The sequence below is a fragment of the Ranitomeya imitator genome, chromosome 5, assembly GCF_032444005.1.
Source record: "Ranitomeya imitator isolate aRanImi1 chromosome 5, aRanImi1.pri, whole genome shotgun sequence".
NCBI lineage: Eukaryota > Metazoa > Chordata > Amphibia > Anura > Dendrobatidae > Ranitomeya > Ranitomeya imitator.
Genome location: NC_091286.1, coordinates 81,505,111 through 81,518,612, shown reverse-complemented (window position 1 = coordinate 81,518,612; position 13,502 = coordinate 81,505,111). Strand labels below are relative to the sequence as shown.

General features: G+C 44.7%; 1 protein-coding gene across 1 annotated transcript in view; it reads left to right on the top strand.

The window, feature by feature from the left end:
* Positions 1–1,609: 1,609 nt before the first annotated feature.
* Positions 1,610–13,502, top strand: part of SPTBN1 (spectrin beta, non-erythrocytic 1) — a 201,536-nt gene continuing 189,643 nt past the window's right edge. The window contains exon 1 of the mRNA XM_069768874.1: positions 1,610–1,738. The gene's annotated coding sequence lies outside the window, so the exon portion shown is untranslated. The remainder of the gene's footprint in view (positions 1,739–13,502) is intronic.

Genomic DNA, 13,502 nt, shown 5'->3' with positions numbered 1-13,502 from the left:
AGGTAGTGCAGCTCATCCAGGATGGCACATCAATGCGAGCTGTGGCAAGGTTTTCTGTGTCTGTCAGCGTAGTGTCCAGAGGCTGGAGGCGCTACCAGGAGACAGGCCAGACAGGAGACAGGCCAGAACACCAGGAGACGAGGAGGGGCCGTAGGAGGGCAACAACCCAGCAGCAGGACCGCTACCTCAGCCTTTGTGCAAGGAGGAACAGGAGGAGCACTGCCAGAGCCCTGCAAAATGACCTCTAGCAGGCCACAAATGTGCATGTGTCTGCACAAACGGTTAGAGACCGACTCCATGAGGAAGGTCTGAGTGCCCAATGTCCATAGATGGGGGTTGTGCTCACAGCCCAACACCGTGCAGGAAGCTTTTCAATTGCCACAGAACACCAGGATTGGCAAATTCACCACTGGGGCCCTGAGCTCTTCACAGATGAAAGCAGGTTCACACTGAGCACATGTGACAGAGTCTGGAGACGCTGTGGAGAGCGATCTGCTGCCTGCAACATCCTTCAGCATGACCGGTTTGGCAGTGGGTCAGTAATGGTGTTGGGTGGCATGTGCTCGCCAGAGGTAGCCTGACTGCCATTAGGTAACAAGATGAAATCCTCAGATCCCTTGTGAGACCATATGCTGGTGCGGTTGGCCCTGGGTTCCTCTTAATGAAGGACAATGCCAGACCTCATGTGGCTGGAGTGTGCCAGCAGTTCCTGCAAGATGAAGGCATTGAAGCTATGGACTGGCCCGCCCATTCCCCAGACCTGAATCCGATTGAACTCATCAGGGACATCATGTCTCGCACCATCCACCAATGTCACATTGCACCACAGACTGTCCAGGAGTTGACGGATGCTCTAGTCTATGTCTGGGAGGATATCCCTCAGGAGACCATCAGCCGCCTCATCAGGAGCATGCCTAGGCATTGTACAGGAAGGTTATACAGGCACGTGGAGGCCACACACACTACTGAGCATCATTTCCTTGTCTTGAGGCATTTCTACTGAAGATGGATCAGCCTGTAATTTCATTTTCCACTTTGATTTTGAGCATCATTCCAACTTCAGACCTCCGTGGGATATTGGTATAGATTTGTGTTGATTATTTTTAGGTTTTATTGTTCTCAACACATTCCACTATGTAATGAATAAAGATTTACAACTGGAATATTTCATTCAGTGATATCTAGGATGTGGGAGATTAGTGTTCCCTTTATTTTTTTGAGCAGTGTGATATACACAGCTCACATGATGGAAGATATAGATGGAATACACTGAAAGTTTCCCATCAGACGAAAAGCATGATGATTTACAAGAGGTTGTGCAGCATCTGAAGCGGAAAAGATGTGGATGGAGCGCTACTTGAGCGTTATAATGGCTGTGGGGCACCCACTGATTACAGAGCCCAGCTCCGGAGGATGGGGAGCAGCGCTGTGCTGACTGCTGTCTGTCCCGGGGTCCTGGCGGAGAGGGGGATGGGTGGAGCACTGCTGCTGATGGTGATGATGAGAGAAGCGAGGGTGGAGTCTCCATCTGAGCGCAGGGCAGGGTGGCTGCTGTGCTCCCAGCCTCCTGCAGAGGTCGCTGTGGCGCTGGCTCTCTCCGCCCCTCTCCGGGAAGAATCAGTGCAGCTGTTGCTGTGTGTGAGGCTGCGGATTCCTCCAGTCCACTCCCTTCATTTCATCCCTGCTCCGAGCTCAGGCGGCTGCCATCCTGCAGGCTCCACACTCCAGTGCATTCCAGGTAATGGCTCCTGCCCCCGCTATTACCGCGCTTCTGCCATGGATTGATGGTGGGGGGATTACAGAGGGGGGATTACAGAGGGGGGATACAGAGGGGGCTTCGTGCTGCAGACAGACCTGGATCACGCCGCATCCTCCATACTGGGCTGTGTTCTGTATAGGCATTAATGCACGGGGAGGGCTGGATGCTCCTGGCTGCAGTCTGCATCATTGCAGCAACACAAGCTCCCTCCTCTGCTGTAGTATCCTTATACTCGGGAACTAGGGAAGAAGACGTCAAGGAGGGGCTTGTGGGGACCGATCGCAGGAGGTGCCCCCCTGGGAAGGGGCTGTGGTGGGCTGCCGGCTGGATGAGCAGTGCCAGAGAGCCGGGATAACGGTGCGGGCACAGGCGTGGTCCTGTGTGTGTGTGTGTGTGTGTGTGTGTGTGTGTAGTGGAGCAGTACGGTGTGTGTGTGCATGTAGGGGAGCAGTGCAGTGTGTGTGTGCATGTATATGCTGTGTATGTAGGGGAGCGGTAGTGTGTGTGTGTGTGCGCATGTAGGGGAGCGGTACGGTGTGTGTGTGCATGTAGGGGAGCGGTACGGTGTGTGTGTGCATGTATATGCTGTGTGTGCATGTAGGGGAGCAGTACGGTGTGTGTGTGCATGTATATGCTGTGTGTGCATGTAGGGGAGCAGTACGGTGTGTGTGTGCATGTATATGCTGTGTATGTAGGGGAGCGGTAGTGTGTGTGTGCGCATGTAGGGGAGCGGTACGGTGTGTGTGTGCATGTATATGCTGTGTGTGCATGTAGGGGAGCAGTACGGTGTGTGTGTGCATGTATATGCTGTGTGTGCATGTAGGGGAGCAGTACGGTGTGTGTGTGCATGTATATGCTGTGTGTGCATGTATGGGAGCAGTACGGTGTGTGTGTGCATGTATATGCTGTGTGTGCATGTAGGGGAGCAGTACGGTGTGTGTGTGCATGTATATGCTGTGTGTGCATGTATATGCTGTGTGTGCATGTAGGGGAGCAGTACGGTGTGTGTGTGTGCATGTATATGCTGTGTGTGCATGTAGGGGAGCAGTACGGTGTGTGTGTGTGCATGTATATGCTGTGTGTGCATGTAGGGGAGCAGTACGGTGTGTGTGTGCATGTATATGCTGTGTGTGCATGTAGGGGAGCAGTACGGTGTGTGTGTGCATGTATATGCTGTGTGTGCATGTAGGGGAGCAGTACGGTGTGTGTGTGCATGTATATGCTGTGTGTGCATGTAGGGGAGCAGTACGGTGTGTGTGTGCATGTATATGCTGTGTGTGCATGTAGGGGAGCAGTACGGTGTGTGTGTGCATGTATATGCTGTGTGTGCATGTAGGGGAGCAGTACGGTGTGTGTGTGCATGTATATGCTGTGTGTGCATGTAGGGGAGCAGTACGGTGTGTGTGTGCATGTATATGCTGTGTGTGCATGTAGGGGAGCAGTACGGTGTGTGTGTGCATGTATATGCTGTGTGTGCATGTATATGCTGTGTGTGCATGTAGGGGAGCAGTACGGTGTGTGTGTGCATGTATATGCTGTGTGTGCATGTATATGCTGTGTGTGCATGTAGGGGAGCAGTACGGTGTGTGTGTGCATGTATATGCTGTGTGTGCATGTATATGCTGTGTGTGCATGTAGGGGAGCAGTACGGTGTGTGTGTGCATGTATATGCTGTGTGTGCATGTATATGCTGTGTGTGCATGTAGGGGAGCAGTACGGTGTGTGTGTGCATGTATATGCTGTGTGTGCATGTAGGGGAGCAGTACGGTGTGTGTGTGCATGTATATGCTGTGTGTGCATGTATATGCTGTGTGTGCATGTAGGGGAGCAGTACGGTGTGTGTGTGCATGTATATGCTGTGTGTGCATGTAGGGGAGCAGTACGGTGTGTGTGTGCATGTATATGCTGTGTGTGCATGTAGAGGAGCAGTACGGTGTGTGTGTGCATGTATATGCTGTGTGTGCATGTAGGGGAGCAGTACGGTGTGTGTGTGCATGTATATGCTGTGTGTGCATGTAGGGGAGCAGTACGGTGTGTGTGTGCATGTATATGCTGTGTGTGCATGTAGGGGAGCAGTACGGTGTGTGTGTGCATGTATATGCTGTGTGTGCATGTAGGTGAGCAGTACGGTGTGTGTGCATGTATATGCTGTGTGTGCATGTAGGGGAGCAGTACAGTGTGCATGTAGGGGAGCAGTATGGTGTGTGTGCTGTGTGTGCATGTAGGGGAGCAGTACAGTGTGCTGTGTGCATGTAGGGGAGCAGTACAGTGTGCTGTGTGCATGTAGGGGAGCAGTGCAGTGTGTGTGTGTTGTGTGCATGTAGGGGAGCAGTGCAGTGTGTATGTGCTGTGTGTGTTCATGTAGGGTCAGTAGTGCTGCACATCTGCTCCTGATCATCCGGTTATATAAGCACAGGGGAGTAAGGTCTCTGTGTGTGATATATAATATATTATTTCAATGGGTCAGTGTCAGTGTTGGATTGTTTCCACTTTGCTTTTTACCCCCTGGTTTTCTGGTGCCCACCTTCAACAGGTTTTTCCCCCCCTTTTTGTCATCCCAGTGATTTTCCTCTTTATTTTAGCCTGTACAGGTGGATAGTAGAAGTCCAAGTACACAGATGCCCCTGCCATGCTCAGGGTGACATCCCACCTGCACTACATGTATATGTTATATCATACACCAGAGCCTTTTATATGGTGCCCCAGGGTGGCATCCTTCTTGGCACTGCATATAAAAATCCTCCAAAGTATTTGTCTGGTAAGGAACCACCTGGGTGTCTGACATTCAGTGCAGTGTGAGGTTTTCCATGCGCGGATGCTGAGGATGATGCAGCACTATGCAGCAAACTGACAAACCCAGTATGTTGGTTGCAGTTCACATGGGCATCTGCTGGTGTTCCCAGTACAACCCCACCCAAGGATGTTTATAGCCAATGCCCCCCTCCCCCCTCCTCTACTGGTCAAGCTGTGCCCAGTTGGTGAGCATTCCCCTGATTTTCAGCAGTAGTAGTGTTGGAGCTGTGTGCACTTGCTCTAATGTGTGCTGCCCTGTAATGAAGGCGGTGGGGGTGGTTAATTACAGTTCTGCAGATTTAATGCGGTCAAATGGAAGTGCATTCAGCCCTAAGGTCTAGGACATTAACCATTTTACTTCCAGAAGAGTTTACGATAGGGGTGATTACTATTTCTAGATTAGTCTTTGCAGGCTGGGCACATTCATTGGTTGATGTGGGTGAGATGATGTGCGGACGTGTTCATGCTTTATGATTCCATTTTTCTTTTGGATCTTTGTCTAAATCCAAAATTAACAAGTAAAATCTGTTCCATCCAACATCTTGATGTCTGGTGTAATTGCATGAAGTTTCTGTTGACCGGCCGCCAAGTTAGAGCTAACCTCACCAATATCTCTGCTGAAGACTCTGAAGATCTAGTGGATTCCACCAACTCACAACTCCTCGGGAATTCTGCACCTGTCTTGTAGGAATGTAGGGGTACGCATGTGTCGATGGTGGAGGGACGGAGTCGTTCTCAGGCTTGGCAGGATGTATGGAATTCCTGGCACAACTTCCATGGCATCTGTAAGCACGGATGAGGTGCAGAAACATGACATTTCGGAAGATTTACTGCTATAGTAGGCTACTGAATATGTTCTACCATGGCTTCTCAATTTTTTATTTTTTTTTCGACTGGGTCCTCGCCAGCCAGAATACAATTTCTGGACTGACAGTCGTCATATTCTATGCCAGCTTTATAAAAATTACTTCACCGTCAACAGTGGGGCGCCCTATCTGTGATACCACCTTTGAGGAGCGCTGGTATAGCGCATACATTATGCACACATGTAACTGGTCTATGGGACATTTTGGCTTTAGGGTTACATGTCTGGGGGAGCTGTTTTAATGTTTTTTTTTTTTTTTTATTATATTTGAATCTGTTGGTATCTAAATGATCAGATTTGACCTTTGTTGCTGTCTGTATTTGTGTCCGTACTATTCTTGTCTGACTTGGGATGGATCTGTTTCTATACTTGCCCAATGAGAGACGAATAGTGGAAATTTACCACCAGCTTTCAGGTATGTTATTGGAATGTGCAGCATGCCTCCTTGGTGATACACGGAGGGAGATTGTGAAAAATGCCAGGCCGCATCTGGTGATGGTGACAGAAATGATTATTAGATTTTTTTTTTTTTTATCAATTAGTGTTTATTGAAGATTTCCAAAACAATACAGTGCAGTCAAACAGTAATAACAGTAACAGAGGTCAACTAAAAATGACCAGAAATAAGTAAGGAGAAAAACCAAACCAATCAGAAAGGAAGAAGTAGGGGAGAGAGGCGGGGGGAGGGATAGGTACAGTGGGGGGGGGGGGGGGGGGGGGGAGGAAAGGAGTATAGGCATTCACAAGACATTATCTAGCAATTCAGTTATAGACAAGGGGTCCTGGCAAACTATGGCAGAATAAGAATATTACAAACACAAAAACAGACATGTCAATTATGCTTACTTATTCCCACTCAAGTAAACGATCAAACAAGGTGGTGCGGGTCAATAGAGGAATGATCACTATGTAACCAAGGGTGCCAAATATTTTGTCTTTTGGTTTTGGCAGTCACGGAGTGAGCCAAAGCGAGTTCATATTGGCAGTGGACATTAAGTTTATTAATTAATTCACTAATATTGGGAGGATTAGTGTCTTTCCATCTTGAGGCGACTAATAACCTGGCAGCTATTAGAATATGTGATAGTGTACCTCGAAGTATGTGTGGAATGTCCTCCAGGCCGATGTGAAGAATGGCCTGCCTAGGTGACAGGCAGCTGGATCCCCAAGACCTGTGTAATTAAAAGGTCCATATCTCTCCACCAGGGCTGAAGAATTGGACACGACCACCAGGTGTGTTCCAGAGTTCCCCTGTGACCGCACCCCCTCCAGCATTTGTCCGACCCGGTAGGGTCATAGTGAGCCACCTGAACCGGATATTGATACCATCTAAGGTGTACTTTTTTCAATTGTTCGAGATGATTGACGCAGGCAGATACCCGTAATACTTCACCCAGTCCCTCCTCCCAATCTATCAGGTCCGATAGGAAGTCCAGATCCTGTTCCCACTTGATCATATATGGCAGTTTAACATATTCTGCTCGGTCGTTTAAGGCTTTATATAATATTGAAATTCCCTTCGGGCCAGAGTCAGGCAACAAGAAATAAGCATTAACCCTGTTATTTAAATGGGAGTTGAAGAAAGGCGAGTTTGGGGAATTATGAAGTAGATGACGTATCTGCAAATATTGATAGAAATATATCCGGACATTCGGGAAGTTGGAGGCCAAGCGGTCAAAGGGGACAAGGCCAGCGGCATCCAATATCTGCCGTAATGTTACGATTCCAGCATCAACCCAAGGCTGGAGATTAATAAATGGGATGTGTGTCTCAAGGGCTTTTAAGGATAGGGAGTCATGAGATAATTTAATCAAGGAAGGGACCAGTGTCCTCCAATAGTGGAGCGCGATTTTATGATTATTAGATTTGTAAGGGAATGTGCGCACTACTTTTTTTGTTTTTTTGCGCTAAAAAATGTAGTTTTCTAGTGGAAACCACTTCACGAAGCTCTCCTTCTTTTGAGATGTTTTTTTGAGGAGTGTTTTATTCCCTTTTTTTTGTGCAGCCTCCTGATTGGACAGTAAATATTTAGGAGCCAATTCCCTCAGCCGCTTTTGAGATATGACACAGTTTATTTTTCCCACTAGGCGTTTTTCTAAATCTGAAGTGCTGGGGGGAGAATGCTTAAATGCCCCTGTTTGTGTAGGTAATTACTGTGAGCTAAACGAACCAGTGCTTTTAATGTCAGTGCACCAGAAATTGGGGAAAATCTAAATTTTGTCAGTAATGAAGACTGCGGACACAACGTTGAACATTAGTTATTGTTTGTGTTTTTTTTTTTCTTGTTAAAATCTTGTAATTTTTTACCACAGGCTTTAAAATTGTCCAAAACATGAAAAACTTTAAACTTGACCTGAAAATTTCGGTCAAGATTTCTACATTTGGATAATGGACGCCACAAACCAGGGATTAGCATTGGTTTTGGGGATGTCTGGACACTGACTGGAAAACAACAAGTTTTTTCTTTTTGTAGATGATCAAATCTCGTGGGCATCTACTCCTTAGGCCTCGGTCACGCCACCATTATTTGGTCAATATTTTACCTCAGTATTTGCCAAAACCAGGAGTGGAACAATCAGAAGTAGAATAGAGACACGTCACAGCTTCTGTATTTATCACTCACTCCTGGTTTTAAATTCTGAGGTAAAAATCTCACCAAATACTGATAGAGTGACCATGGCCTTTCACATCAAGCTTCCATGCGGTATATTAGAAGACGCACGTGCTTTTTAAATGCCGTGTCTGCTCTATATTATTCATTAGCGGTCAGCCATTTGGTAATGTTTTATGAGGCGGTTGTTATGATTGTAGCAACCGATCTTGGGATGAGTCTTCACCCAGGAAGATGAGGAGATGCTCGTATCGTCTTTGGCTCCCTTTCTGGAATCACATAAGGGGACATTGATCAAACTAGCTACGAGAAAACCAGGCCTTGTTTCCCATAGCAACCAGTCACAGCACAGCTTTCACTTTGTATTCTGCCATTGCAAAACGAAACGTTCACTGTGGTTATCATGGGCAGCAAGGCATGTTTTCATGACAGGGCTTCATGCAATTTTTTTTTTTTCAGGAAATGTTGAAGGATCACATCCAAAAGGAATTGGCTTCTATGTAGTAGTAGTAGTAATATTAGCAAATCTCTCTAATTAGAAACGTAGTATAGTTCTTCTGATTCGCTAGGTCACTTGCCCCATGTGCAGGCAATGCAGTAGATTAGGTGTTAGTGGTCGTAACCATGGATACCTAAGCTCCTGCAATGCTCTGCACATGGGGTAAACGACATACCGAATAATGAGAACTATGCTAGATTTCTAAATGGAGATATTTGCTAATATCATTACACCTACTACATATTGGGATAGGATCTTGGAGCTGGAAATACACCTCTAATTTTATCCTTTCTTCAGGATGGCTCTGAAAACTGCAAGCGAGCTTGTATCTTATGGATGTATATGACTCATGCACAGAGCCTTCATGGAGCACCAGTAGGTAACTGGGAATGGTCATTTACTGATTATCTGCTGGTGTAAACATGCCTGCGACCACCCAACCACGAGCAAAACGCTGACAAAACGCCCAGGCGTCTTCTGGACGTTGTTTTTTAACCTTCCCATTAACTTGTATTTAAAGCACCACTCGAGCGTTGTTTTTTGTTTGTTTTTTCCAGCGCTGGAGTGACTCTTTAAATGTAAGCCTCCTGGCCCCGGTCATATACGGTACTCACTTTCTGACGTTTTCACAGCTTTTTTCGGTCCTCGTGCGCCATTTTGTCAGCTCTGCTTCTGATAGAACGAGGCCCTCATAGACCTACCATATATAGACTTACAAAGTGACCTCCGCACTGCTGCATGAAACACTGGAGCAGCCAGCAGGTCACTTTTCACCGACTGGAAGTGGCGGCAAAAATGGATGAAAACTCTGGCAGGTGAGTATCAGACAGGGGGCAGGGGACTAAGCACCTCTCCAGGAGTGAAATTCAAAACAAACGCTGGAGTGGTGCTTTAAAAGTATGACGTGACTTCAGAACATAAAATACCTGAAGAATGATCAGGTCACTTCTTTTAACCGTATGGTGTCTTTGAAAGCTTAAGGGTAAGTTCACACAGGGCGTTTTTGTTACTTTTTTCTGCAGCAAAACCTGATTTCCTGGCAAGAAAGAAGCTGCTGCAAAAACGCAGGTTTAGGTGCTTTTTTTGGTGCGTTTTTTGGGTTAACTTGTGTCTTTGTCCATGCTAATGACCATGACTTTTCTGCAGCAAAAATGCTGCAAATGATATCTGCGTTTATGCAGCGTTTTTTCAACACCCATTCAAGCCAATGGGGGAAAAACGCTGAAAAAACGCTGAAAGAAGTGACATGCGCTATGTCCAACACAAGCTCAAAGCACAAAATCCTGATCACAAAAAACAATGTGTGTGTGAGATTTCTGAAATCTCATAGGCTTTACTGGTACTATAAAAAGCAGCTGAAAATTATCATAGAAAAAGCAGCAAAAACGCCCAGTGTGAACATACCCTTAAGCGATTAAAACTAACAGCTTGAACATATGAACTGCAATGTGGTTTTACAATAGAAATTAATAGGAAGTCTTTTTAATCATTTTTTTTTATTTTCTGGTGCCTTTCAAGAAACCCCAAAAAATATGACCTTATGATACCTAAAGGTGCCTCTAACTTTACAGTACCTGCTCTGTTAGGCGCCATACAACTAAAAGGGCAACGTATTATGGAAGCATTTGGGCCATACACAGGGGGACTAGGTCTGAGTCTTCTCATCGACTTAAGTATGGTATATGTCTTTTGTTGGGTCATAATCTGAGCAGACGGAATATCACAGCATAAAAACGTCATGTGGCTGTAATTTAAAAACAATTTGTTGTAATCCCTAATCCTGACTTTTTTTAAAAATTGTCAGATTGTATTAAACAGCTGCCGTTTTGTTAGATAATATATATTTATAATATACCAAAATGGCATCTGTTATATATTCATATATATTTTCAAATCTATACATTAGTTTATACTGGCGCCGTCTTGCGTGTAAGGTAACACAAGTCAGTCTACATTGCTGATTGATTTTATATTACTGTTTTATTTAGGCAAATTAAACAGCTAAATGTTTTTTGTTTTTTTTTTTTTTGCTTTTTTTATTTGATAATTATACAGATAATGAGTTATTGTCACTACTAATAATGCTTTTTCTGATTGGACTTCTGTGCCAAGTGCTTGTCATCGCTGTCAGGGGGGATTCCATGGCTAAAGAATGCCTCCTGTTATTTGTTTGAAGGGCGGCTGTCACCAGCTATGGCATTAGACACGGTTATGCTGACATCGGAGGCTAGCTCTACACGTTCATTGGCGATGATGACAAAGTTGTGTTAGACTTGAAATATTTAGAAAGGGCATTTAGGAGTGAGACAGAGAAGTTTTGGAAATGAACTGAATTTACGTCAGGCTTTTATGATCAATGTTATATACTGTTAGATGACATACTGCAAAGTTGGTGTAGATTTAATTTCAAGAGATCAATTTACTATCCCAAGAACTGTATCTATTGCCTTCTCGTGTTGGTGACTGACATTTTGTAGACAAGGTCCATGGTAGGATGTTGGCTGACTGTAGATAAACTGGCTCTTGCCATAGATCTTGTCACTATGGCTGCAATATTTATTCTTTCACATATAGACACAACAATTAAAAAAAACAAACACTTAAACATCTTCAAGGCACTTTGCTTTCACTGCAGGTTTTTACGTCCTCTTCCTAGACCAATCATAAAAATTGTATATGTTATTCATAGTTGAAGGGATTGTCCAGACACAATATCCATCCTTAGTATGAGTCCTTAATATCATGACGTTGGGGGTCCGACACCTGTCAACCCAGCCGATCAGCTGTCATTTGCTCCAACGGCTGCCAAAAGTAAACTGCTTCAACAAAAAGCAAGGCACAGTTCAATTTAACGTGTAGCAGCCAACGCCTGGTACTGCTCATCAGTCGCTATTTTTTTTATTTTATTTATTTTTATGAGATGTGTTCTGCAGTACGCATCAACAACAACTAACAAATTACTTTACAACTCTGTTCAAAGTATTTAAATTGGCTGCCGATCTGGTATTGATCACTTATCCCAAGTATAGGACATCAAGACGTTGTGCCCAAGACGTTGTGCCCAGACATCACCTTTATTTTAGGGTTTTTTATTTATTTTTAGCTGAATTACAAACTTTTGTACGGTAATTCGTTTTAACATAAACCTGATTTAATAGGATATTTTAAGGACTTAAATAACACCCGTGAAAGTTATAATGGGAGCCATACTGTTTGTAATTCAGCTTTAATAAAACCTTAAAGGGGTTGTCCACTAGTAGGACAACCCTTTTTCATACCCCACTCTTGGGCCCTATAAAATAAAAAAGCCTATTTTCCTCTCCGATACCAGTGATGACACCGCAGGAACAGCCCTAGCGGTCCCGGGGCTCTCGTTCGGTTGCTGCAACACGTGACCCCAGCGCTCAATCAGAGCTGGCGACCTGTGTCCGCCTTTGGACAAATTGAACATAAAGAAGAAATCAGATCAACTGCAGCGCTGACTTAGTCTATGTGCACACATTTATGAATTTTCGTGTTTTTTTGCTATAAAAACGTGAAAAAACGAATACATTAAGCATCCTATTATTAGAATACTTTCTGCATTTTTTGTGCACATGCTGCGTTTTTTTTTCCGCAGCAGAATCGCATTCCGGAAAAAAACACAGCATGTTCATTCCTTGTGCGGAATCGCGGGGATTCTGCACACAAAGGAATGCATTGATCCGCTTACTTTCCGCATGTGGCTATGCCCACCATGCGGGAAGTAAGCAGATCATATATGGTTGGTACCCATGGTGGAGGTGCGAAGACTCTCCTCCAGGCCTTGGGAACCAAATAATTGTTTAAAGAAAAAAAAGAATTAAAATAATAAATCATGATATTCTCACCTTCCGGCGTCCCCGGCAGTCTTCCCGCTCCTCGCGATTCTCCCGTTCCCAATAATGCCTGGCGGCAATGACCTGTGATGACGTAGTGGTCTCGCGAGATCCCTACATCATCGCAGGTCATTCTCGCAATGTATTACTGGGAACGGGAGCATTGCGAGGAATGGAAAGACTGCCGGGGACGCCGGAAGGTGAGAATATCATGATTTTTATTTATTTATTTAATATTAGATCTTCTTACTATTGATGCTGCGTAAAAAGTTGGTCACACTTGTCAAACACTATGCTTGACAAGTGTGACTAACCTGCCAATCACTTTTCCAAGCGATACTACAGATCGCTTGGAAAACGCTAGCATTCTGCAAGCTATATACGCTTGTAAAACGCATGCCAATTCCGCATGCGTTTTTCCCAAGGCAGGGAGTTCCGGAATTGCCACGGAAATTTCTGCGGCAATTCTGGACGTGTGCACATAGCCTTACTGTTCATGTTCAATTTCTCTGAAGGCGGGTACATTGACGCCAATGTTGATTGAGTGTCGGGGTCACATGTCACAACAACAGTGCACTGGAGCTCCGTGAACCTCTAGTGCCAACACCACGGGAATGGTGCTGGCACAGGAGGGGGAGTACAAGCTTTTTTTTATTTTATCGCGACCCAGACTACTTCTTTAAGCTTAATAGTATGACCCCCCATTATAACTTTAACGGTTGTTCCTAAAATATCAAATTGTTTAAATCAGGTTTATTAAAGGTAATTTAAAAAATTTAGTTTGCTAATATTTTTACCATACCATTAGTAAAAAAAAAAAAAAAAAAGTTAATCTTGCAAACTAAGGCTCATATTGGGCTGACCATTCCTGTTCTGTAGAGATCACTCTTTAGTAGTCCTCTCGTTATCACAGTCGGGATTACAATGATGGGAAATGCCTATATATATATATATATATATATATATATATATATATATATATATATATATATATATATATAGATAATGCAGGATATCACTATTCACAGGAGGTGATGATCATGGCTCTCCTCCCCTCCCTGCACCATGACCTCAGCACAGGTCACAGAGCAAGCCCACAGTACTTTCCCATTGGAATC